Source organism: Macaca nemestrina, chromosome 12 (genome assembly GCF_043159975.1).
Source record: "Macaca nemestrina isolate mMacNem1 chromosome 12, mMacNem.hap1, whole genome shotgun sequence".
NCBI lineage: Eukaryota > Metazoa > Chordata > Mammalia > Primates > Cercopithecidae > Macaca > Macaca nemestrina.
This window is the reverse complement of record NC_092136.1, coordinates 103,969,899-103,993,665: the sequence shown is the minus strand read 5'-3', so window position 1 is coordinate 103,993,665 and position 23,767 is coordinate 103,969,899. Positions and strand designations below refer to the sequence as shown.

General features: G+C 37.9%; 1 protein-coding gene across 2 annotated transcripts in view; it reads left to right on the top strand.

The window, feature by feature from the left end:
- The window catches only part of LOC105493695 (platelet derived growth factor D), a 246,947-nt gene that overhangs the window by 132,957 nt on the left and 90,223 nt on the right, over positions 1–23,767 (top strand). The gene's annotated exons all lie outside the window — the stretch shown is intronic.

Below are 23,767 nucleotides of genomic sequence, written 5' to 3'. Positions count from 1 at the left end.
GTGGATTGAGTGAAATGGCAGATACCTCACCTTAATTGCAAAAGGGCCATTGAAGCTTGTGATATCAAGAGCTCCCTGTAAAGCCAGGATGGATGACATTCTATTCGAAAAGCATTAGAGCAAAGAAGTTTGTAGTTCAGAAAGATGTAAATAAAATACTGCTCAGATGGCATTTTCTATTGCTTACCTTGCAGCTGTTATTTACTAGAGATTCTGGTTATTTAATTATACGTTTTTTGAGGAGATACTCAAGGTCATAGTTGCAGCAGATTTTTAATTATATACAAAGCTATAAAAAGTGGAACATTTCACCCTGGGGAGCCCCCCAAAATGACTGTAACCACTTTATTAAGTGAGCTACCACAGAGATTGGCTATGGTTACTAAATCAAAGGTTTGTGTATATGTTTTGTTCCTTGGGCAATCATTGTTCCATAGTTCTCATTTTTCACTATCTGGAAGTGCAAACCAATAAACCTTTCAGGAAAAGAACACAAATTTTATATTTTTTATGGTTATTACCCACATAGTGTTCAGGAAACTTTACCAACAAAAATAGCCTATAAACTTAGAGTGTGTGTGTCTACATGTATGCATATACATATATATCTATGTACACACACACTAAATTTTGTATGTGTATACACATATATATGTACACACAGACAATATGTTTATAGTGTATGTATATATATTGAGATATACATATATAATATTTTCTAAATATTTGTTAGTGTTCAAATATATATACTAAATTTTGGCTTAGCGTAGTAAAAACAAACTGAGACAAAATACCGTATCACTTTTATTTTTGTAAATTGTAAGGTCAGTTTTTTTCCTTTCCCCTAATGTGGTTGCAGTCAGGTATTTTGGAAATTGACCTTAGGAATTTGGAGGGGTAAAATCTATTCTTTATTTGTGCTGCAGGTTTTATGTTACTGTAATGTCATACTTCCAAACAATAATTACAAAAGCATTATCCTATAAGAAGTCCTATTTGTCCAGTCTATGCACAGAGTCTACGTAAATTAGTGCAATTGACTCTTTAAGGCTGTTGAGTCCAACTATTAATCTTGAGCAGCATCCCAGTGGAGTCCATTATGTTAGAACTTGAAGGAAGAACACGAAGGATTGTAGATCAATTGAGTCCGCAGTGTGAAATACAAACTCTACTTTTACTTAAGCATAACTATTTTAAGAAAACAAACTGAAGAGTAGACCCCAATATATTTCAACCTGCTAGCATTCTATTATTAGGTTAAAATCTCTACTCTTTTGTAAATGATTAAAATCTCTGTTATATTCCAGTTTGAAACATTCTTCTTTCATTAACGAAGTACTGGTCTTTGTGCTTATGTTCTCTTTTTGTCCTTTGCTACATTAACTGAGGTAGAAAATAAGGAAGAATGGTTGTTTCCCTGTATTAGAGTCCTGATGGGATTCTTAGCACTTGTAAAATTGATGGGTTTTTAACACCTGCCTGAATGTGCTACTCATAAACTTGGCCATTAATACTCCTTCCTCTATGCCTGTACCCAAGGTATTAGTATTCCCCCAACAATGCTATCCATCTCAGCAGCCCTCTTCCACCCAAGCTTTGGAAGGTGCTGTTCTAATGTGAACTGGCTAGCTCTTAGCATAATAAGCTGTATAACGACCATCCCAAAACTCAATGGCTTAAAACAGAAATCATTTTTTCTCTCTTGTGTTTGAGATCAAGTCGAGTTTGACAGACCTACACTAGGATTGGATGGTGCTGGCTCCCAGAGTCAGGTTGGATATAGATCTGCTCTATGTGTTTTTTATCTTTGGCATAACAGGCTACCCAATACATGTGCTTCTCATGGCAGCAGCAGAAGCATAAGAGGGTCAAGCAGAAACAGTGGATGACTCCTAAGGCTTAGGAGCACAATTAGTACCCAACACTTCTGCCTGCATTCTGTTGTCTCAGTCAATTCACATTCCCAGCCTCAGTATCAATGGTGCAGGAAAATAAATTGGTTGACATTAGAGGGAGTACTACAAAGTCAAATGGCAAAGAATGTGGAAACTATAGAAAGATGAAGAACTCATTGGGAGGCCGAGACGGGCGAATCACGAGGTCAGGAGATCGAGACCATCCTGGCTAACACGGTGAAACCCCGTCTCTACTAAAAAATACAAAAAACTAGCCGGGCGAGGTGGCAGGTGCCTGTAGTCCCAGCTACTCGGGAGGCTGAGGCAGGAGAATGGCGTGAACCTGGGAGGCGGAGCTTGCAGTGAGCTGAGATCCGGCCACTGCACTCCAGCCTGGACGACAGAGCCAGACTCCGTCTCAAAAAAAAAAAAAAAGAAAGAAAGATGAAGAACTCAAACAATAATACAACCTTCTATATCATACACTTAAAAATTGGCCTCTTTTCTCTCTCAAAACAATGCTGTGCAAGGCAGCTCTAGAATAATTCTTTGACTAATAAGACTAGTTATTCAGTAGGTCACTCTGAAGAGAATCAGTCCATTCCGAGTTTTCTGTAGACCAGTGCAGCTCAGATGGGATCCATGGACTAGCTGCCATTACATGAACCCTTTGCTTTGGTCCACAAAAAGATAAAGCAGTTGTACCAAATGTAGATTAATTATGACTCCAGGTACATTATTCAGTTTGCTGAAATTGTTTTTATGGAGCAAGAAATTGTCAATGAAGGAAGCAGTATGTTTTGATTTTCAAGTTGGCTCATGGTATTCTTCATATAGCAGACAGGCACTTTGAGTAACATTATCCAAGAGCTTGTCTAGAAAAATGTATTCCTTAATCTAGAATTTTGTTTCTTTCACTAACTATAGATTATACACATTTTCAGAACTGAAGTTAAAACATAATGAATTTGGTACTTTTATATTAGCATTATAGTTCCTTTCTGTTTGAAACTATTCAAACAGAATTGTTGACCAGTAGTACAGGTCTATGCAAGGAATAATGTAATATTAGGATAGATATGAAATTTGGCAATTATGTAAATGCATAAGAAAAATGAAGTATAAAATATGTCTATTTTCCAAGTCCAGTATTCCCAAAATATAGTCGTTGCCCTAAATAGAAAAGTATGTTTTCCATTGCCTCTTCTATCATATTCTAAAAACATTTATTATGTTCCTTAATGTGTACAAGTTACCTATTTAAAATACATATGTGATGTAATAAAAATATATTGCTATTATTAATATTTATATGGTTTGTCATACATATTATCTCATTCTTATTGGATTGAAGCATATCTTCCATTTTTTACTTCCATTTAGAACCTATCAATAAATCATTTGTAATAGCTTTAGGAAAGATTAAATGGATAGAATCAGGTCATACTTTATGGAGTTTATATTTTCAGTATTATGTTGACAGTCACAGTCATCACAAACTTAATTAGAAAAAAAATTAATGAAATAGCTGCAGGGCCTAACATCTCTAGAAATAGTATCAAGGAAGGCCAAATTTAAAATACAGCATTAAGTATATATCTCCATCCCTACATTTTACTAGTGTGTTGCTTCTACTCTCTGAAGCAATAAATTGGCCTAGGAAACTACCTCTCCATCTTCTGAACTCCTAAAATATTTGCTGCCTAGAGATTTGTTTGGTGTTTATTTACTCATTGGTGTTATTTTTCTGTGCATCTATTTAGCTTAATGACGTTTGTGGACTGTTTTACATTTAGTAAAACATTTCCATATTTTTTATTTTTAGTGCTTACAGCAGCCCCATGGAGATGTTAATGTTATCACTATTTTGTAGATGAAGGAACTGACATCTAGATTAGATAATTTTTTCCCAAAGACACACAACTAGAAACTAGTAGGGAACACTCCAAACACATTTTTATTTTTAAAAGTTCATTTATGTCAGCCCTTCTATAATAGACACAGAAAATATAACATGTGTGCAGCCATTTGTCTCCCTTCCATGCTCATGACAGAAACTAATGATTATAAATGCTAATATTTCCCCCAGATCATATCTACAGCCTCAGAGAACTTTTCAACACATTATTTCAGAAAGAGTCTTAACATTTTTGGAGTTGGCATTCAGAATTAAATATGTTTGATATTCCAGCTGTATATCTCACTTTGTTACATTTATATCTTTTGTCTCCCTGACCCTATCGTGTCTGCCATTGTACTTCGCACGAAATAATACATGCTAAATAAATATGTTAATAGTTTTTGGTTAAATGGATAGAAGTAATAATGTGGCAGAATTTGGTTGACTCGAGGAATAGTTTTTTTTCTTTTATTATCCTTGTATAATTTACTTTTCAGATATTAATGGGACTCATTTGTGCCAATAAAATGGCACATATTAAATTTTCTGTCACAATGCTTGACTCAAAGAATGCATTTTATACATTTGAGATTCAAGGATGAATTCATTCAGTGAACATTTATTGAACATTTTCTGTATGCCAGCTCTGTGCTAGGTGCTGGACATACAATATTGAACAAGACAAATATGATCCTTGTCCTTTCAAAGCTTATTGTTTGCTAGAAGAACCAGATATGAAACAATAAAATCCACAAATATAATACAAAGTAGAATGTGTGTTTTTAAGGAAAAGAGTTACCTGCAATGATAGAAATGATGCCCAGTAAGAGAAGAGTTTTCCTGGTGAGGAGATAGAAGGTGAGCATTCTTTGCAGAGGACACCCTCTGCATTCTAAGGAGGTCCCAAGGCAGGGACGTGCTTGGAGCAGAGGAGGACATGCCAGACCATTGTGGCTGGAAGACAAGGATCAAGGAACAGAGCCATAGCTCTTTCCCTAAAGAACTAAAAAGTCCAGTAAGGAAAGAGGCACAAATCAGCAACAGCATTAATACTACACAATACATTAAATGAGAAAAATAATCAAAACAGTTTGTGAGAGGCAGGATTAGAAATACTTAACAGATGAAGAAGTGGCAGACTACACTTGGGGCATGAGAGGGAGGCAGAAAAGGACATGTATGAGGGCCAGAAGCACAGTGACTGGTGCAAGCATTGCTGGTCGGGGCTCCTTCCTGAAGAATAGGACCATCTGGTGACTACCTGGATTGCAACTAACAGAGAAGGGGATATCATATGAGTTGGGCAGATCCCCCAAAAGACATCTTCATATACAGAAGCAATCTAACAAGGTCACATCATGGGTTTGACTGCAGGGTTTGTGAATTCTGACTTTGAAACTGCAAATGAACCTACTCAGTTAACAAATGGACTGATTGCTTAACTTCTTCAGTACTGTTTAATGATATGTAAATGCACAGAAGTATCTTGCCTCAAGAATATTGAGTTTCATTCGTTTGTTCAATAAGTATTAATTGAAATCCTCCTATCACTTCTCATTAGATTCGGATACAACACTGAATGTGTCCCAGTCTTTATTTTCCAGAAGCTTTCAGTCTGGGAAATGGTGTGTGGAGCGGGGCAGGGTGCAGTTGGGGGACAAGGTAAAGGGTGAGTTTTACAGGTGGAATCAACAAAATGGCACATGTTAAATTTTCTGTCACAGTGCTTGACCCAAAGAATGTTCTTTCCCTTCCTCCATTCCCATTTATCATAGCATAAAGTACTGTATTTTTTTATCTGAAAATCTCTGTCTTGTGAGACGGGCAGCAGTCTCTATAGCAGATTTTCAAATCTTTCTGGAGATATAAATGGCAGTCGTGGTACTTTACAAAACAGCCACTCTAGCAGATGCCAAGGGTCTTATCGATGATGCTCTTAAAAATTAAACATTGTATACTTACTTTCTGTAAGTCTCTAATGTTTACATTAGTGTATACATATACAAGGCTTCAGGTCTCCCTCACAAAAGTTAGCACCCTAGCGTATGTAGTAAGATAAAGACATGAGCAGTGTCCCTTCACTGAGTCTTTTAAGCATATGTCACACATCCACAAATAATCCCACAGGTAGAGGGAAAGAAGAAGACTCCTACATCTCAGTTATTCGTTGAATGGTTTCATGTTTAAGCATTTGGAATTTATGAGGATTACGAATTGGAAAGACCATCTTTTTTGTAATGGAGATGGATGTTGGATCGGGCAGAACAGTGATGAAGAATACTTTGAGTGTTAGACTGGAAATTTGAACTGGAGAAAGTAGATGGAGACTAAAACGTGGGCTGTGACTCAGTCTACAATGGATAGAGGTTTAATCTTCCTATCTGATGTCCTGGTGTTTGTTTGCATATACTGGATAATAAGAAAAAAAAAACAAAACAAAACAGGAAAAACACCCAAGGAATGTAATAGATCTCAGTAAAGAGGGTACCTTAGTCCACTCAAGCTGCCATAACAAAATACCACACACCAGGTCGCTTAAACAATAGAAATTTATTTCTCACATTTCTACAGGCTGGGCAGTTCAAGATCAAGACACTAGCAGATTTGGTGTCTGGTAAAGCCTGTTTCCTCATGTATAAATGGCATCTTCTCTCTATGTCCTCACATGGTAGAGAGGTTAGGAATCTCTCTGGGGCCTGTTTTGTAAAGTCAGTAATCTCATTCATGAGGGCTCTGCCTTGTGATCTAATCACTCCCAAAAGGCGTTGCCTCCTAATACCATCACCTCGAGGGTTAGAATTTCAACATGTGAATTTGGAGGGGACACAAACATTCAGACTAGCAGAGAAATTTTTGATGGCTGAAAAAGTCAGAGATTTCTTCCCCAAACCTGCTTCAAGGTGACCAACATTTCTTAAATAGTGCTCCATGACAAATTGTGGAAGAAAAGATTTTTCTGCCGATCCCACCTTTACACCAAACAGATTATAACTACCCTGTTCAAAGCAAGAACTGGGTAGTATTAATGTTTTCATTTGAACAGTGGCTGTGGTGCCCTTTCCATGTTGAAGTGGCATTCGTACACTCAGGAAATATCTGTTGAATGCATATTTCAAGGGCCTCTTAAAGCTTGCTATAAACACAAACATACCCAGTAGTTGCTAATCACTGCTCATTGTTGCCACTCCAACTTCTCTCTTGCCCCTTATTTCTTACTTTTACCCTCATGGGTGGACATGGGCCTCAGCCCGGGGAGAACGTTGTGTAGTCCAAGCCAGTCTTGGTAACTCTGTACCCCTTGCCAGGACTGGCATAGGCCTGAGAATATGCCCACATTCTGCCCAATGAGACAGAGGGAAAGCTTGCTTGGGGGTTTGAGAAAGGCTCCACTTTCTTAAAAAGATATTTAGAAATATGTTGAGAAAGGCCTTTCCTTTGGCCTTGAATCCAGCCCTGTGAGGGAGAGATAGCTGGAACTGCTGTCACGTTTTAAGGAGAGCAGCCAACACATTCAGGATGGCAGAACAGAAAGGTGGAAAAACCCATGACTACCACGCAAAGCCATAAATTAATCAAACCTGAAAGTACCTACCTCCTGACTTCCTGTGAGAGATGACACATTTTCCTTATTGTCTCAGTCAATTTTAGTTTGGTCCTCTATAAAATTTGCAGCCAAACTTAGCTTTTATAAGACCCGCAGATTCATTAAACATGTGATGCTATGCAAATAAAAAGACCTCTGCCTATGTGTAAAATTTCAGAAGGATTCATTCAACAAGTAGGTTTTGAGAGCTTACTACTATTTAAAATTGATTCATTGTGAGAATGTGTTTCTGTCGGGGTTTTGGACTCTGTAGCACAAACATGAAATTGATAGTAAAAACCAGCTGGCATTCAATGTTGTTTCCATGTGAGCTCTTTATATGCATGAAGGGACTGTCTGTGTCTCTGTTTTTAACCAAAAATGAAAGTAGAAATGGAAAATGGGTGAATGGCTAAATTGGACAACCATGAAACACTCTCACATGATATTTTAACTTTGTGGAATATGCCATTCTGGAGTTCAGTGCATACTAATACTCTGGTGCTTTTTAATTTATTCAGTTTTCAACTTATTAAAACCCCATTTCATTCAATACATAGTTACTAGATCTAATGTAGGACATATGTAGGCTAGAAAATCATGCTTTTGAATGTACTGTTTTCTTTAAGGATAAAGTTGAATAGATGATTTTCCTATGTGCACATTTGCTTTAAAATGCTTTTTTTTGTATTCCAGATACAAAGGTAATGCTGTCTTTAGTTTTCTTTTTTCTTCTGAAATACCAAGAAAGATGACCTGTAGTTCTTGTTGCCTCTAAAGTTGGTCTTTTTTCTCAGATTAATTTAAAATTTAGCTTTGTTCACACCTGAGACCCCTTTAGAATAAACAAAATCTACATTTCTTTTTCAAGCAGTATCCTGTCAATCTAAGAAGAAAAGAGAATCTTGTTTCAATTGCTGGCTTCTCATAGCATGGCATTTGTAGCAGTCTCACAGAAGATTAGTAACTCTAGCTCAATTTGAAACTTAGATTTTTGTTGAGTGTGCTTCAATAAAATCTAGTAAGATTTAAAAGCAAGTATTCATGGTTTATTAATTAATGTTTTTAAGTAGCACATTAAGAATTTGGAGGAACAAATTCACCAGCAATATCCTTGAAGCCTTCAAATGATGGAAATAGTAAGGTCTATCTTTTCCTTTGCAAAAATAGCAGCAACAGAGGAATTGAGAACTTGACCATTCTGCCTAGTGGGATCATACTTAGCATGAAAGCATGAATTTATTCACCATCTAAATGCAGCTCCTAATTCCCACCAGGCACTCTGTAAAATCTCAATAAATGCTGATAGAGTGATGAACTACTTTGGGTCTAGTCCCATGATATAACTTCAAATTTCTTTTCTGCTGATCATGTGAGAGACTATCTGATTATTATTAATATATGGACTCCAAGGGAAGCCAGACAGATGACGGTGTATTGTTAGTCATTTTTTCCGTAAAGCTCACCAATTTTCTAGCATAAACCACAGTAGACCTCGAAGATGCCTATTTGGCTTCACAAATTGGTTTCTTTTAGCAATGTAGGCACACACAATCCCACCTTTATCAAGGTGTATTAAATGCTAATATGTATTATTCTTTATTAAAGGCTACTTCTAACTCATCTGAAAAAAAGGTTCTAGATTACCATAGGTGGTCCCACAAGAAAGCATGTTTGCCTTTTGTTTGTTTGGAGAGAGGATCTCACTCTGTCGTTCAAGCTAGAGTGCAGTGGTGTACTCATAGCTCACTATAGCGTCAAACTCCTGAGCTTAAGCAGTCCACCAGCCCCAGCTCCCCAAGTAGCTGGTACTGCAGGTACATACCACCACACCCAGCTAATCTTTTTATTTTTAGTAGACATGGGGTCTCGCTGTGTTGCCCAGGCTAGTCTCAAACTCCTGGCCCAAGCTATCCTCCTAACTTGGCCTCCCAAAAATGCTGGGATTGCAGGCATAAGCAGACCAGAACAGGTCTTATGGAATAGGCATGAAGGAAGCAAAAATGTAGAGAAACAGACATAGAATATTATTCAGTAGTGATATAAAGGGATGGCAAAAATGTTTCTGTCTCTATGTTTCTGTCTCTATGTTTCTGGGTCCACGCCAGACATTGTTAATTTGTCATTTCCATTTTTTCCATTTAACATAGACACAGGCTCAGAATCCTTCTTAAGATGAATACTGGAGGTTACTGTCACTATCCTAATTTAACTGCTGAATAAAAACATAGTTGGTATCTCTAGCAAGAACAAATTCTGACAAAGATCAAGACCACTTACTCAAATGTATTTTTTTGGCAGCTCAGCACCATTTTTCTTCCTCTGTAGTCATCAAATCTTTAAGAATCTTCTGCTTGGAGATACATTTCTATCCTGACCATCTATTTTGCCACCATTGCAATGATTTATAATAATAACAATGAGATGTTATTCAGTGTATGGTTAGATCGTGCTACCTATTGGAAAACAAAAAGACAAGTCAAGTTTGATGCTTTTACATATGGGAAGTGAGTATGCCATTGAAGTAGTCACTATTAAACTGTTCATCAGTTTTCAGTTCTCCTTTACTTCCAGGCATCCACTCTTTTGGAAGTTAGGTCTGGCTAAGACAGGAAAGTTCCCTGGACCCCTTCACAGGTCTTGCAACAGTTCTGTGTGGCTCACTGACTGGCTGCTGCACTCAAACCCCTTGCAGGACAGGGAGCATGCAGGCAAGTGGGTGCCAGGCTGGGTTGAGTGCTTTTGGGCTCCAGCCACACAGTAGCATCTAGGGGTGTGTTACAATTAATGCTCTTTTAGTAGTTGCCATCCACAGATGGCTAAGTGTTAACCAGCTCAGTGGAGAGTCGGGATGACAGCTTTTTATACCCTGCCCTCTTGGTACCTGCGTTCTTGTATCCAGGAGGAATCAGGTCACACGGACTTGAAGGATGGTGAATGCAGAGGTTTTATTGAGTGATGGAGCTGGCTCTCAGCAGGATGGGGAGCTGGAAAAGAGATGGATTGGGAAGATAATCTTCACCTGGAGTTCTGCTGTCCCAGGCCAAACTCCTCTCCACCTGTACAGCTGCCTCTTCAACATTCAGACACTTCTTTTCTCTCCTACTCTGCCATACTGCTCTGCTCCTCTGCCAGTGGAGTTTGGGGTTTTTATGGGTACAGGGTGGGTTACATGGCGGGCCAGAGTGGTTTCAGAAAGAGCAACATTTGGGTGTGAAAACAGGGTTGTGAAGTTCTCATTTAGGGCCACAGGCCCAGGCTTGTGGGTGGGGCCTTTGCAGGGGAATTGTGCTCTTCTACCCAGTATTTCCCGGCCTTTTGTCCATATCATGACCGTGTGGTTTTCTTACGCCGTACTTCATGTCCTGGTTTCTCCTGCATAGCTCTAACTATTATAGTGCTAAAACTTCATTTTCCCAGATTTCAGAGTGAGAAAACATGAAGTGGAGCCCCACCAACCCAAAGTGGGCATGTAGCGTGAACAAAAAATGAACTTTAAAACCACTAAGATTTAGGCTAGTAAAATCTGTCCTTTCCTAACTAATGCTACTCCATTGGAGTAATATTAGGGAAGAGTCCTTGGATGAGACACAGTGGTCTACACAAAGACATTTGAAGACATTTGTTAGCATGAGCTTTGACAAGGAAACTAAAAGCTTGTTTCATTCCAAAACACCATCCATTGTATGACCTAGCATTGACTTAGTAATAGCTTTGGGGAAGAATAAAAGATCTGCATTAAAAGCACACAGAACTCTTTTTAATAAAATGATAATAGCATGCATTTATCCAGAAAAGTATAATCTCTTTTATTATCTCCACTCCAAATCCAAGCCTTTTTGACATTGAATCACAAAAGTCTTTTGAATCACTTCGGTAATTCAGTATTGATAGATAGCTTCAAAGTAACGTGACCTTTTTCAGAACCAGTGTGTGTTATTATGATTTGATCAACATTGCACTTTTAGGACTCCAAATAATTTTGAGGAATATCAAAGAATGCTAGGAATTCATCTGAATTTTCATTAATTGTATCATTTTCTGCTTACTTGGGTTAGGTATCACTAGATATTAAGTAATTCTCTTAAAAGTCTCCAACTTTTGATAGGTAGCTATTTAGCACCATCACAACACATGAATCATTTACATTAATCTTTCATAGGTTTACTAATTATTTGGCCTATTCTGAGACATTTCATAATTTCTACTGCTTTTAATTGCATTTTCTGAGAGAGGCAAGGAATTTATTTCCTTGAGCATCAGTGACAACTCAAAATACGGTTTTTACTTTAATACCTCTTTCCAGCTTTGGTCCTGTAAGGCACTGAGTCTATTTTTTTTTTTTACCAGAGAATATGGATGTGATATTATTTCTTCATTTATTTAGTATATTTACATTTTTATTTCATATTTTTCCATACTCATTTATCTTCACAAAAACTTTTTAAAATTTTCATACTGTAATGTAGTACAACCTTTATAAATGTTTTACAAGTGACAGCTATCCAAATACATTATAATTCATCCATATATTATGTTACTAAAGATAATATTTGAAGTTGAAATCAGATGAACAATGATCCTACGCATGGCTAAATTTATGCTCACAAAATCTATGAAAACTCTGTCCCAACTTGCTCTTCTTCCTAACAGCTGGACAGTTACATTTAACAGTAATCATAAGACAGTACCCTATTTTAAAATGTTAACATGTGAAAAAATTGCTTTGGAATGCAAGGACTTTGGTGTTGAAAGTGATTTAATACATAAATAGCACTATAGCCATATGATTTAATACAAATTTAAGTATAATTATAAATATACACAATGTGTTCATTATGTGATATGTAAATAATGTACCTATTAAATATAGTCATAAGTTTATACATCACAAGTGATAAACATCACAAGTGATAAACTCTCAGCTTTCTCCTAGGAATTTATGAGCCCTTTAGTCAGAAGTGACTAAGAAAATGCTTTCATCTTTGTCTATACAGACTAGCATTTAAAGCATTAGGATATTTTGTGATCATCACCTCTGATCCACACTGTTCAATTCCGCATCAACTTTATTGGGTTGATTACTTCTTAAAGTTACTCTGAGAAAATCCTCATTCTTGACAATATTTATAAAAATGTTGGTTTTTCTATAACAAATGTTCTCTAGAAAAAATGCTAAATCTTTTTACTCCTGGGTATGACTTTTCTGTTTGCCCTCTAATCTTTCTAAATCTCTGAGCTATGTTGGCGGTGGTTAAAGCAGGTATTTTTGTCACTGTGGTTGTCTTATTGTTTTCTGGGTGTTAAGTTAGTATTATGGAAATAATCTCTCTATTCAGGAGCCTTAGATATTGTAATACTTTCTACCATGCCATTCAACATTTCCCTTCACCCTCACAGTTCTGAATTTTATTATTTCATTTTTTCACATTCTTTATATGTAAATGGCAATATTGCAACACAAACAGACTACCATAGAGGAAAAGAGAATTATCAGAGAATTAATTAATATGAATGTGATAAAATCTAGCATGGTTATTTTAGGTCAATATTTATCTAGATTCAGATATTCTAAAAATTAGACCAAAAGTCATTTCAGAAAGTTGAATTATTTCCATTTTAATATTTTACCATCATTTCTGTACCTGTAAAATACAAGCTATTTTGAAGGAAATAATATGATTGCTCACTGATGTACAATAAGAAAACAAATTTTTGTACATTAAAAGATCTAGGGAGGTGAAGAATAATAATTATCAATATAATACTTTGGGCATTATTACAGTCCTGGTGAGTGTTTCTGGCAAGTATTCAAGATGACTTTATAGTACTTTTTCATTTATTCATTTTTGGTGGACTCAGATTCTTGAAGAAGAATAATTTTGAGCTCAGGGAATAATCAAGTGATTACAAAAACCATTGTCTCCAAATTGTTACTGTGAGCATGACTGTTTATGTAACATTAACATCTTGGTTTGTGCCAAAAAGAGTTGTAATGTTAAAAAAAAAACAACAACAAAAAACAGATATGTAACTGGCAAACAACCAACTCCTTCCCCAAATCTTTATAAACAGAAAGGTTTTGTATTACTACTGAGATCTTAGAAAAATCTCTGCTGGAGAATTCTAAATAAATGTCTGATGTTTAATCAGCTTTGCTCTTGAGTTTCTTAATGGCAGGCCATAGACTGAGCACAGGTGGATGTTGTTTTTGGAAAGCTAATGTGAGCTATTGGAAGACTAATTCTCTAATTCCTAATTCTCACTAGGAACATGTGTTAACCAAAAATTCCTTAATGAAGACTGTCCTATTAATAGTCCCAGGAGGACTTCAGCTCATTGATTGCAAGCTTCAGTGCGTTAGCAAACACTAGGGGGGAAAAGCTGAAAAAGCTTTCATGCTGATTTTTAAACTAGCATTGTTAGAGTCTAATTTTCACCTTTATCAGTTCACATGGTGAGACTCCAACCCTGTACTTTTTAAGTTAGGAGATAATTTATGGAAAATTATCTAATTAAATTCAATTTAATCCAAGTTGCATATTTTAGGGTCTGTGGTACAAATTGACCTATTCATTTTTTAATTAGGGACTTCCTGTCCTAATCTCTTTTCTATTCTCCATCTCTTTCATTTCTGTTTGGCTGCTTCAACAAAATACCGCACATTGTCTCACCAATTAAGGAACTGTTTTGCATCAAAGGACACTTTACTACGTTTTGATTCTTTGAGGAAGAGTGCAGAAATTACTTGAGGTGATTGAGTAGTAATAATAATAATAATAATAGTGCCTTTGCAAGACACAGGGCTGATTTTGATTCATTTTGCTGAACTTGCCACTCTAAATTACATGGTTGCATAGGATGAGAACCTATGGAATCTAGTCAGTCACCAATTTTGTATATTGCCTAATAAATCCAAGAGCAGCCCCCATATATAACAGCAAACTCTTTTACTTTTGTTCCAGCATTTTTCTTCTTTTCTTTCAGAGTCACAACTTTTTAAAGTATGGTAGGGCCTGGCTCTGGTGCTGCTGGTAGGTTGTCCAATGGAAATAGGACAGAGTAAGTGGTCATTTCAGAATTAATATCTAAATCAGATGGTAAGCAGGATCATTTAAATGCAACTCTTCCAAAAATAATCCCTTAATGTTCATGCTAAATGTGTTCTCGCAAATGTAGGGCCCCTGGCTACATTAATATGAATTTCTTGGAAGTGAAATATTTGGGGCATTTTACAATTTTATTTCTGATAAAATTGCCTTTTATTTGTTATCTTTAAATGTCTTTCAGGTTTGTATTAATAATTTGTATTATTATTATAATATGCATAAATAATATGCATTATTTGTAATAACCATTCATCCATGTATTTTTTACAAATATATTTTGAGAGTCTCATATGCCCAGACTGGCAATGTACTGGGGTTATAATGATTAACAAGACATAGTCCTTTGTCTCAGGAGTTTAATTTTCTCCAATATGATTTTTACTTTCCTTTGAAACTTTAAAGAAATTATACAGCACCTTTGAGTATCTTCAGTTTTTATCTCTTATACCTAGATAGACTCAGAAAGAAGTCTTTACTTAGTTTTAAAGGGAGCAAAAGATAGAATACATCGTTTCTACATTAAAACATTTATTTTAATTCCTTCGTAATGTTTTCAACACAAATTAATGTGCTAAGTGGATAATTATGTGCCTGGGACATTTTCTAGTTGAAGAGAAATAGAGATTTTCCCAAACGATATGTGTCTGAACAACTTGTATTACCCATTTGTATTCTTATTTCAGATGATGGCATACAACTATATATAATATCTATTATATATAATGTTAATATAATAGAATGTTACATATGATTAGCAAAAGTGTCTGACCACTTACCCATCGAAGATTTAAGATTTGAGATTTTATTTTCCGAGCATTGTTTAATCTTATCTATTACCCATAGTCAAACCACTGGCATTTCTGTCCCCTTGGAAGAAAACTATTGAGGTGTCATGTCATTTTGGACCTGAAAGGAATCTGCCACATTATTCAGCTCCCTGATGTATTAGGTTGGGAAACAGAAGCCAGAGGGATGACATGGTGTGAATAATGCTGCTGTTTGTAATACGGGGGAAGAGTTACTAGGACTAGAAAGAGGTAGAGCTGACTTCAAGACTCTGCTCTTAAATATGTAAAGCTTCCATTCTTTGGACTTGCAATAAATCGCTTTTCTCTGTTGCTTTTGTTACCTGTTAAAGTAACAACAAAACAATTATTATTAAAAAACAGAATGAAAGTATAATATTTGTTTCCTATTTTGTCAACTTATTTCCATGATGGACTTGCAAAATGGGTGTTTATAAACTATACTACATCCTACACCAATTTAGGTTACTGTGGTTGTTTAGCAACAGAAGTGAGACTGTATAGTTTACATATCATTCAGCTACATTCTGGGCAAACATTATTGCTATGACATATTATAGGATCATGAAACAGCACTTTTATTAATGATATTTTGTTCAAAAATCTTTTTGCAAGTTTAGAATTTCCTGATTCTTGATTACTTTTGGCACGTAGCTGAAAAGGGTTTGTCACTATCAGTCGTGCTGTTGGTTTCTGGTTGTCTTATGGGGAAAAGAGACAAAAGGGCATGTTTGTAGTGTTTCACTGAGTTTGTGTGAGATGGCGCAGCCTGCAACTATATCATTGTTTGATCAAATATTTTAATTTTTACTTCAACAACTATTTTCCTTTTGCATCGTTTGTTGTTATGTATAATATTATGATATGAGAATAAAAAAACATTACCGTTACTCACAGTTTCATTACTCCTTAAGCATTATAGATGATGATGGATTATCACATACATTTATTGGGGCCAGGGGTGACTTCTTCATGAATGGAAAAGCCGGATAAGGGGTGAGACTGTCAAAGACAGTCAAAGCCACCAAGGTGTGTAGCCTCTTGCTCTAGTCATTGTATACTGGAAATGACGTGCTGGAGGATGTTCCAAGGTCAGAAATAGAAAAGTGAGCCCGAGACAGTGAAATGGGATACTTCCCTGATCCCCCACATAGGACTTGCAACAGTCATGTGGCTCCTCTTGTTTAGCTGTCATGCACGCTCAAACTCCTTACAGGAGGGGGAGCATGCAGATGAGACCCCTGGGGTCCACCCCCACAGCAACGTCCAGGAGTGGGTATCTGCAACTCCCAAAGCCCAAATGGGCACGTGATACAGTGTGCTCTTTTAGCCTTGCTGTCCACAGACAGCTTAAGTGTTAACCAGCTCCATGCCCTCTTGGTACCCAGGTCCTTGTCCGGCATCCAGGAAGAATCAGGTTCCATACAGACTTGAAGGATGAATGCGGGGGTTTTATTGAATGGTAGAGGCGGCTCTCACCAGGATGGATAGGAAGCTGAAAGGAGGATGGAGTGGGAATATGCTCTTCCCTGGCGTTTGGCTGTCTCCTCTCTAGCCATCCCCAGCTGAACTCCTCTTGATATTCAGATGCTCCTTCTCTTCTCTCTGCCACGCCGTTTGGCCATTCTTCTGCATTTCTGTTTGTCTCCTCCTCGTCTACTTCCGGAGCCTGCGGTCTGAAGTTTTTATAGGTACAAGGTAGGTGGTGTGGCAGGCCCAAAGGCAACTTTTGAGAACAAAAACAGGAATACCTGTTCCCATTTAGGGCTATGGATTTCCAGGCTTGACGGTGGAGCCTTTGCCGGGGAGCTACCCTCTTCTACCCAGTATTTCTCTGTCTCCTGTCCATATCAACAGGTCATCAGTCAAGGACACAAAATGAAAAACCAGACTTGAGTTACTGAGTCAAAGTAAAGAGGTGGCAGGAAAGTCAGGAATAAGAAGCAAAATAGAAATAATGACATGGTCAGTGGTTCTCAAACCTTAGGGTGTATCAGAATCACCTGGAAGGCTTATTAATATATATATAGTGCTTGGCTCCATGCCCAGCATTTCTGCTTCAGTAGGTCTGGAGTAGGGCCTGAGAATTTGCATTCCTAACAGGCTCCTAGGTGATGTTAATGATGATGCTCTGGGGACCACACGTAGCAAACCATTGGTCTAGATGGATTTCAGGGATAAGTAATAGTGCCTACAGTGACTTTCATGAGCTCCTGGGATTGGTTGGGTGAGCTGAGTTTGCTGAACAATTAGGAATAAAATAGACAATTATATAAAATTTTGGCTTTTAAAAAATTTTAATTGGCTTTTTTTTAAGTCAAATGCACAGCTCAGAGTTTATGAGGATGTGAACCTCTTTCTGCATTAAAATGCAAAATAAAGCTATATTCTTATTATATAAACATACATAAAAATTATTTCCTCTCTGCGAAAAGTGATTTTTTTCCTATTTTTGTAGTTTAACAGCTAATACAGTGCTCTGGTTAAGCATGTGTGCTCTGAAAGTAGTAGACTGCCTAAGGTCACATCTTGATTCCACCACAAGCTTTGTGCCTGAGGTCACAAGTTTCTTAAATTTTCAGAACTTCCTTTGTAAAGTGGAGATAATAGCAATGGCATAGGGTTGTTGTGAGGATTAAATGAAGTAATGGCTTTAAACCACTTATTGGAGTACCTGGCAATACTAATTGCTCCAGAAATGTTAGCTGTTATTGGAACACCAAAGTAAGTGCCTTTGTTTAGGAATATGACTTTGTATATAATACTTTGGTACTTATCACACGTTTAACCTGATAGGTTGTTCTTTGTATCTATAATTCATTATAACTCTTCTGCTAAGAATAGCCCTGAGTTGGCATGAAGTTAAATTATATGTAAACAGTGTGACTTAGAAGTGCATTACAGATAGCAAAGAATCTGAAATTGCCTCAAGCAAATTTCACACTAAAAAGAAAGAACACTTTCTATAGCACAGTGGTTAGAAGCATCTACTCTGGAACCAGATTGTCTGGTTTATATTCTAACTCTACCTTTCACTAGCTCTGTGACCTTGAGCAAGTTTCTAGACCTCACTCTTCCCCAGAACCTTCATCTGTCAAATGATGGTAATGAGTTGGGCACAGTGGCTCACACCTGTAATCCCAGCACTTTGGGAGGCCAAGGTGGGCAGATCACTTGAGGTCAGGCATTCAAGACCAGTCTGGCCAACATGGTGAAACCCTGTCTCTACTAAAAATACAAAAATTAGCTGGGCATGGTGGTGCATGCCTATAATCCCAGCTACTTGGGAGGCTGAGGCAGGAGACTTGCTTGAACCGGGGAGTCAGAGGTTGCAGTGTACCGAGACCACACCACTGCACTCCAGCCTGGGTGACATAATGAGACACCATTTCAAAAAAAAAAAATGCCGGGCGCGGTGGCTCAAGCCTGTAATCCCAGCACTTTGGGAGGCCGAGACGGGCGGATCACTAGGTCATGAGATCGAGACCATCCTGGCTAACACGGTGAAACCCCGTCTCTACTACAAAATACAAAAAAAACTAGCCGGGCGAGGTGGCAGGCGCCTGTAGTCCCAGCTACTCTGGAGGCTGAGGCAGGAGAATGGCGTGAACCCGGGAGGCGGAGCTTGCAGTGAGCTGAGATCCGGCCACTGCACTCCAGCCTGGGCAACAGAGCGAGACTCCATCTCAAAAAAAAAAAAAAAAAAAAAAAAAAAATGGTGGTAATAATACCTATCTCAAAGTGGTTATAAATATATGTGAACATGCATACACACACAAGAGATCATCTATATAAAGTGATTAGACCCTACAAATGAAGTATGCAAATTGCTTAGAACAATGCCAGGCACAAAATAAGCATAATTAGCAGTGTTTGCTGTTCATATTTTGTTCAGGTATTTTTTTTTTGGCAGAATTTTTTGGAAAAATAAATCTGAAATATTGTTATTTTTCCCCTAGAATTCGATATACTGCAGCATAGGTCTGTGACAAATTTGCAAAATTGAAAATGAATACAGTCATCCCTCAGTATTAATGAGGGATTGGTTCCAGAACCCCTTCCCACTCCACATACCGCAAGGACACCAAACCCCTTATATAAAATGATGTACTATTTGCATGTAACCCATGCACATCCTCTTCTATATTTTCAAATCACCTCTAGAAACAATGTAAATGCTGTGTAAACAGTTGTTATACTGTATTGTTTAGGGAATAACGCCAAGAAAAAAAGTCTGTACGTGTTCAGCACAGACACAAGCATCCTGTTTTTATATTTTCAATTTGATGTGTATGAATCCATGAAACTGGAACCCATGGATATGGAGGGCTGACTGTACTGTCTTAATCAAACTACGTAAGAAAGAAAGCCCCTCTCCCCACCCTTTCTACAGGTTCATAAAAATGTAATTGGCATTCATTTATAACCAGAGTTAATACCTTTAAGACAGTGTAGACTTTAATGATGTTTTAGAAAAAAAAAAAGAGTCCCCTTTTATACTTAGAAAATTTCTAAAAGTGTACTTTGAAAGGATATCATTGACTTTGTTATTGCCAAGTTCTGTGGTCTTTTCTCCGTCTTGTTGTCCCCTGGTCTTGGTTTTCATGTGACTTTATTGACCACTCTGTCCTTGAAATTGTCCCTTTTCTGGGCAGCCTGACTTACACACAGCTTCCTTCCCAACCATTACTCCAGGTGGGCACTTCTTCTGTCATCTGCCACTCCCAGGGCATGTGTGCCAGCACCAGGCTTCACCTTCCCTTCTCAGGATGCTTCTTCAGAGGGATCACTGATTCCCAAGGCCTCCTCTCCCCTCTCTAAGCTGAGGCCTTGTGTCTGATCTGTTCTCCCAGCTAGCTCTGCAACCCCAAAGCTTGCTAAGTTTCCACTTGAATTACTCATCACTACTTCAAAACCAAACTTACATTCCTCTAAAAATGTTTCCCCTGGCAGCATCCCTGAGTATCAATAATACCACACTCAGCCCAGGCTCTAGGCTTAGCATGCTGCTGCTGTGTCTTACCCATACTTTTACATTCCTTTCTATTTTTCCCCCAAAGTGGCATCACTCCCACCTGCCCTTCTAGAATAGGACCTTGTTACCCTCACCTCTAGTTCCTAGGAGACCTTGATGCTGCAGGCACTTTCTCTCCAGTACTGTATCACCAACAGGCTAATCTTCCTTTTAACAAACTATTCACCCACACCAGGGCTGTTCTGTTTGTTCCCATATCAAGTGGAGATGTTTCTGTCTGGCTTTCAAGTATTTCCATAGTTCCTTTAAAGCTTGTAGCCCTCTTATGTCTCACTTGGGGCCACCTGGACTCTGCTCTGGGCAGGCCTCTTGCAAGAATCATATGAACACATTCTCCACATTAGCCCTTGCCACTCACCTGGACTTTGAGCAACCACAGCATTTACACTCAGCACTTAATATTCCCTTTTGCCTGTTTATATTTGTACAGTATGCATCAACTTTGTTTTCCAAGTGTACAAAGACAAGAACTGTTCTTTAAACATTTTAAATTATATCCAAATTTAACATAGCATCTGGAACTGTGAAGAAAGAATATATAATACCCATGAAAGAGACCAAAGAGAAAACATGCTGCTCAATTCCCTTATACAAGTGAGGACTCTGAATACCTGAGATAGAAAGTTTAAAATTTAGTAGTTTTATATTTAGACTGATGGTTACCTTCTATTCATGGCAAACGATGGCTGCTTGCCATTTATATTATTGGCATAAAGTTTTATTTTAGAATAAATTTGCTTTTGATTAAAATATTAATTTAGAGAGAGACTAATAAATTAAGTAATAGCTCTAGAGGTACAAAAATATGGCAAAAATTGTGAGGGTAATACTCAAGTGATAGAAATCTTGAAAATACTATAATACAATATGGTTAATCTGTGCTTAATATGTAATTGTTGACTGACTCATAGCTCAAATCAGTCAACCTAGAAAACAGTGTTCAGACCTGTGTTAGTCATTTTTCACACTGTTATAAAGAACTACCGGAGACTAGGTAATTTATAAGAACAGAGGTTTAATTGACTCACAGTTCCATATGGCATAGGAGCCCTTGGGAAACTTACAATCACAGCAGAAGGTGAAGGGGGAGCAAGGCACCTTTTACATGGCAGCAGGAGGCAGGGGTTGTGGGGAACTGCCACACTTTTAAGCCATCAGATTTCATGAGAACTCACTCATTATCAGGAGAACAGCATGGGGGAACCACCCCATGATCCAGTCATCTCCCACCAGGTCCCTCCCCTGACATGTGAGGATTACAATTAGAGATGAGATTTGGGTGGGGACACAGAGCTAAACCATATGAAGACCCATTGCCTAAAAGCCCCATATGACAAAATGAACAGACACCAGTTTTCACAGCTGAACTTTTATCAAGGGAAGAGAAAAGACTCAACGAGCAGAAATGATTTTCGGCTCCTAGGAAGTTATCTGCTTGCTGTGCTTGTTGGAAGTGCTGCCATGACTGCAGGCCACTGCCTTCATCTGGAGGCAGGGAGTGGGGACATCCCTCAACTACCCGTTGCTTTTCCTACGACTCTCTCCCACACAAAGTCTAGCTTGAACAAGCTGCAACACATTAACATTAAATGAGTCTCAAAAAAGTTTAAATTCCCATATGCAGAATCACTTGCAAAAGAGACTTTTGTACTTCACATGCCAATTCTTATCCTCTTTGTCTTATTTTTGGAAGCTCTAACAGCCACCCTCAGAAACCCTACCTTACAGTGGTTTCCACCAGCAAGCATAGCTTCCCTGACCAGGCTTGCTGAATTATAGTCCCTCAAAGTAAACTCTCTGCAGGAGAACATAAATAGACTGGAGGTCTGTTTATGGTGGGGCCTAAAAAGCCAAAATCCAAAATGCAACGAACTCTGAATATTGAGAGAGATGAAAAGGGGATCTACTGTATGATGCAATTCTGATGAAAACTACCCAAAGTTAGGCCAAATTTCACAGGTTAAAATTACGAGCATCACAATATGGTGCTCACTTCAGACATCAGCTGCAAGTTTGGGGGACCCCAGCTCACTTGCACTTCTGACAATTTGGGTATAAATTTGGGAGTCCCTATAAGCCCCCAGGTTTGATATTTGCTAGAACAGCTCACAGAACTCAGAAAAGCACTATACTTACAATTAAAGTCCTCCTATAAAGGATATAAATTAGGACCAGCCAAATAAAGAAGCACATAGGGTAAGGTCTGAGAGGGTCTCAAGCATGAAGCTTCTGTGTCCTCAGGACACATCAGCCTCCTGGTACATCAATGTGTATCCCCATCTAATAAACCTACCCAAGTCTTGGTGTCTAGAGTTTTCATTGGAGTTTCATTATGCAGTCATGATTGATGGAATCATTATCAACGTGAGTGGACTCAATCTTCAATCCGTCTTTCATCCCCAGAGGCTGGGAGAGAGATCAGGTTAAATGTCATAATGGCTCCAAGCCCTAACCCTTAATCACATGGTTGGTCTATCTGGCATGGCTAACCCCCATCCTGAAGCTATCTGCGGGCCCACAGTGAGTCACTTCATTAGCATAAATTCAGACGTGGTCTTAGGGGCCATATCATGGATAATAAAAATATTTCTATCACATGAGAAATTTCAAGGGTTTGGAAACTCTCTTCCAAGAACCCAGAACAAAAACCAGATAAATTCTTTTTATCTGGCTAACGACATAGAGAAAATACAGTAAGAATTGGACCTATTTTAAGTCTTAGAAAACCCAAGACACAAAATTATGATTTTTGGTGGTAGAAGGAAGAACTATTTGAAATTGTTTGCTGATTTTAATCCATACTAAAAGAACTGGAGTTCTGAGATTGTTGTTAGTCTTTGCTTGTCAGGAATGATATTAAGAGAGCACCCAAAGTACAAAGTTGTACATCAAGGGTGGATTTGTGAAGAATTCAGGGAGGTGGGGGATACTAGAAGAAAGATATGTTATTGGTTTAACCAGAAGGTTACCCATCGAAAAATGTCATTTGAATATAAAATAAAGGATCATTAAACATCACTGGAGTCTTTTCTTTTGTTTTTCATTCATTCATTCACTCAGCAGTCTTTATTGAGTATCTCAGATGCTGGTCACTGGACATAGATTGCTATACCATCGGTGTAAGAAAAAAAGTTCGTTTATTTGCATTTCATGGAAAAGGAGAAGGATGAACTATTTGAAATTATCTGGTGATTTTTTTTTTTTTTTTTAAGACGGAATCTCACTCTGTCACCAGGCTGGAGTGCAGTGGCGTGATCTCGGCTCACTACAACCTCCGCCTCCCAGGTTCAAGCGATTTTCCTGCCTCGGCCTCCCAAGTAGCTGGGATTACAGCTGGGTGCCAACACACCCAGCTAATTTTTGCATTTTTAATAGAGATGAGATTTCACCATTTTGGCCAGGATAGTCCGAAACTCCTGTCCTCATGATCCACCTGCCT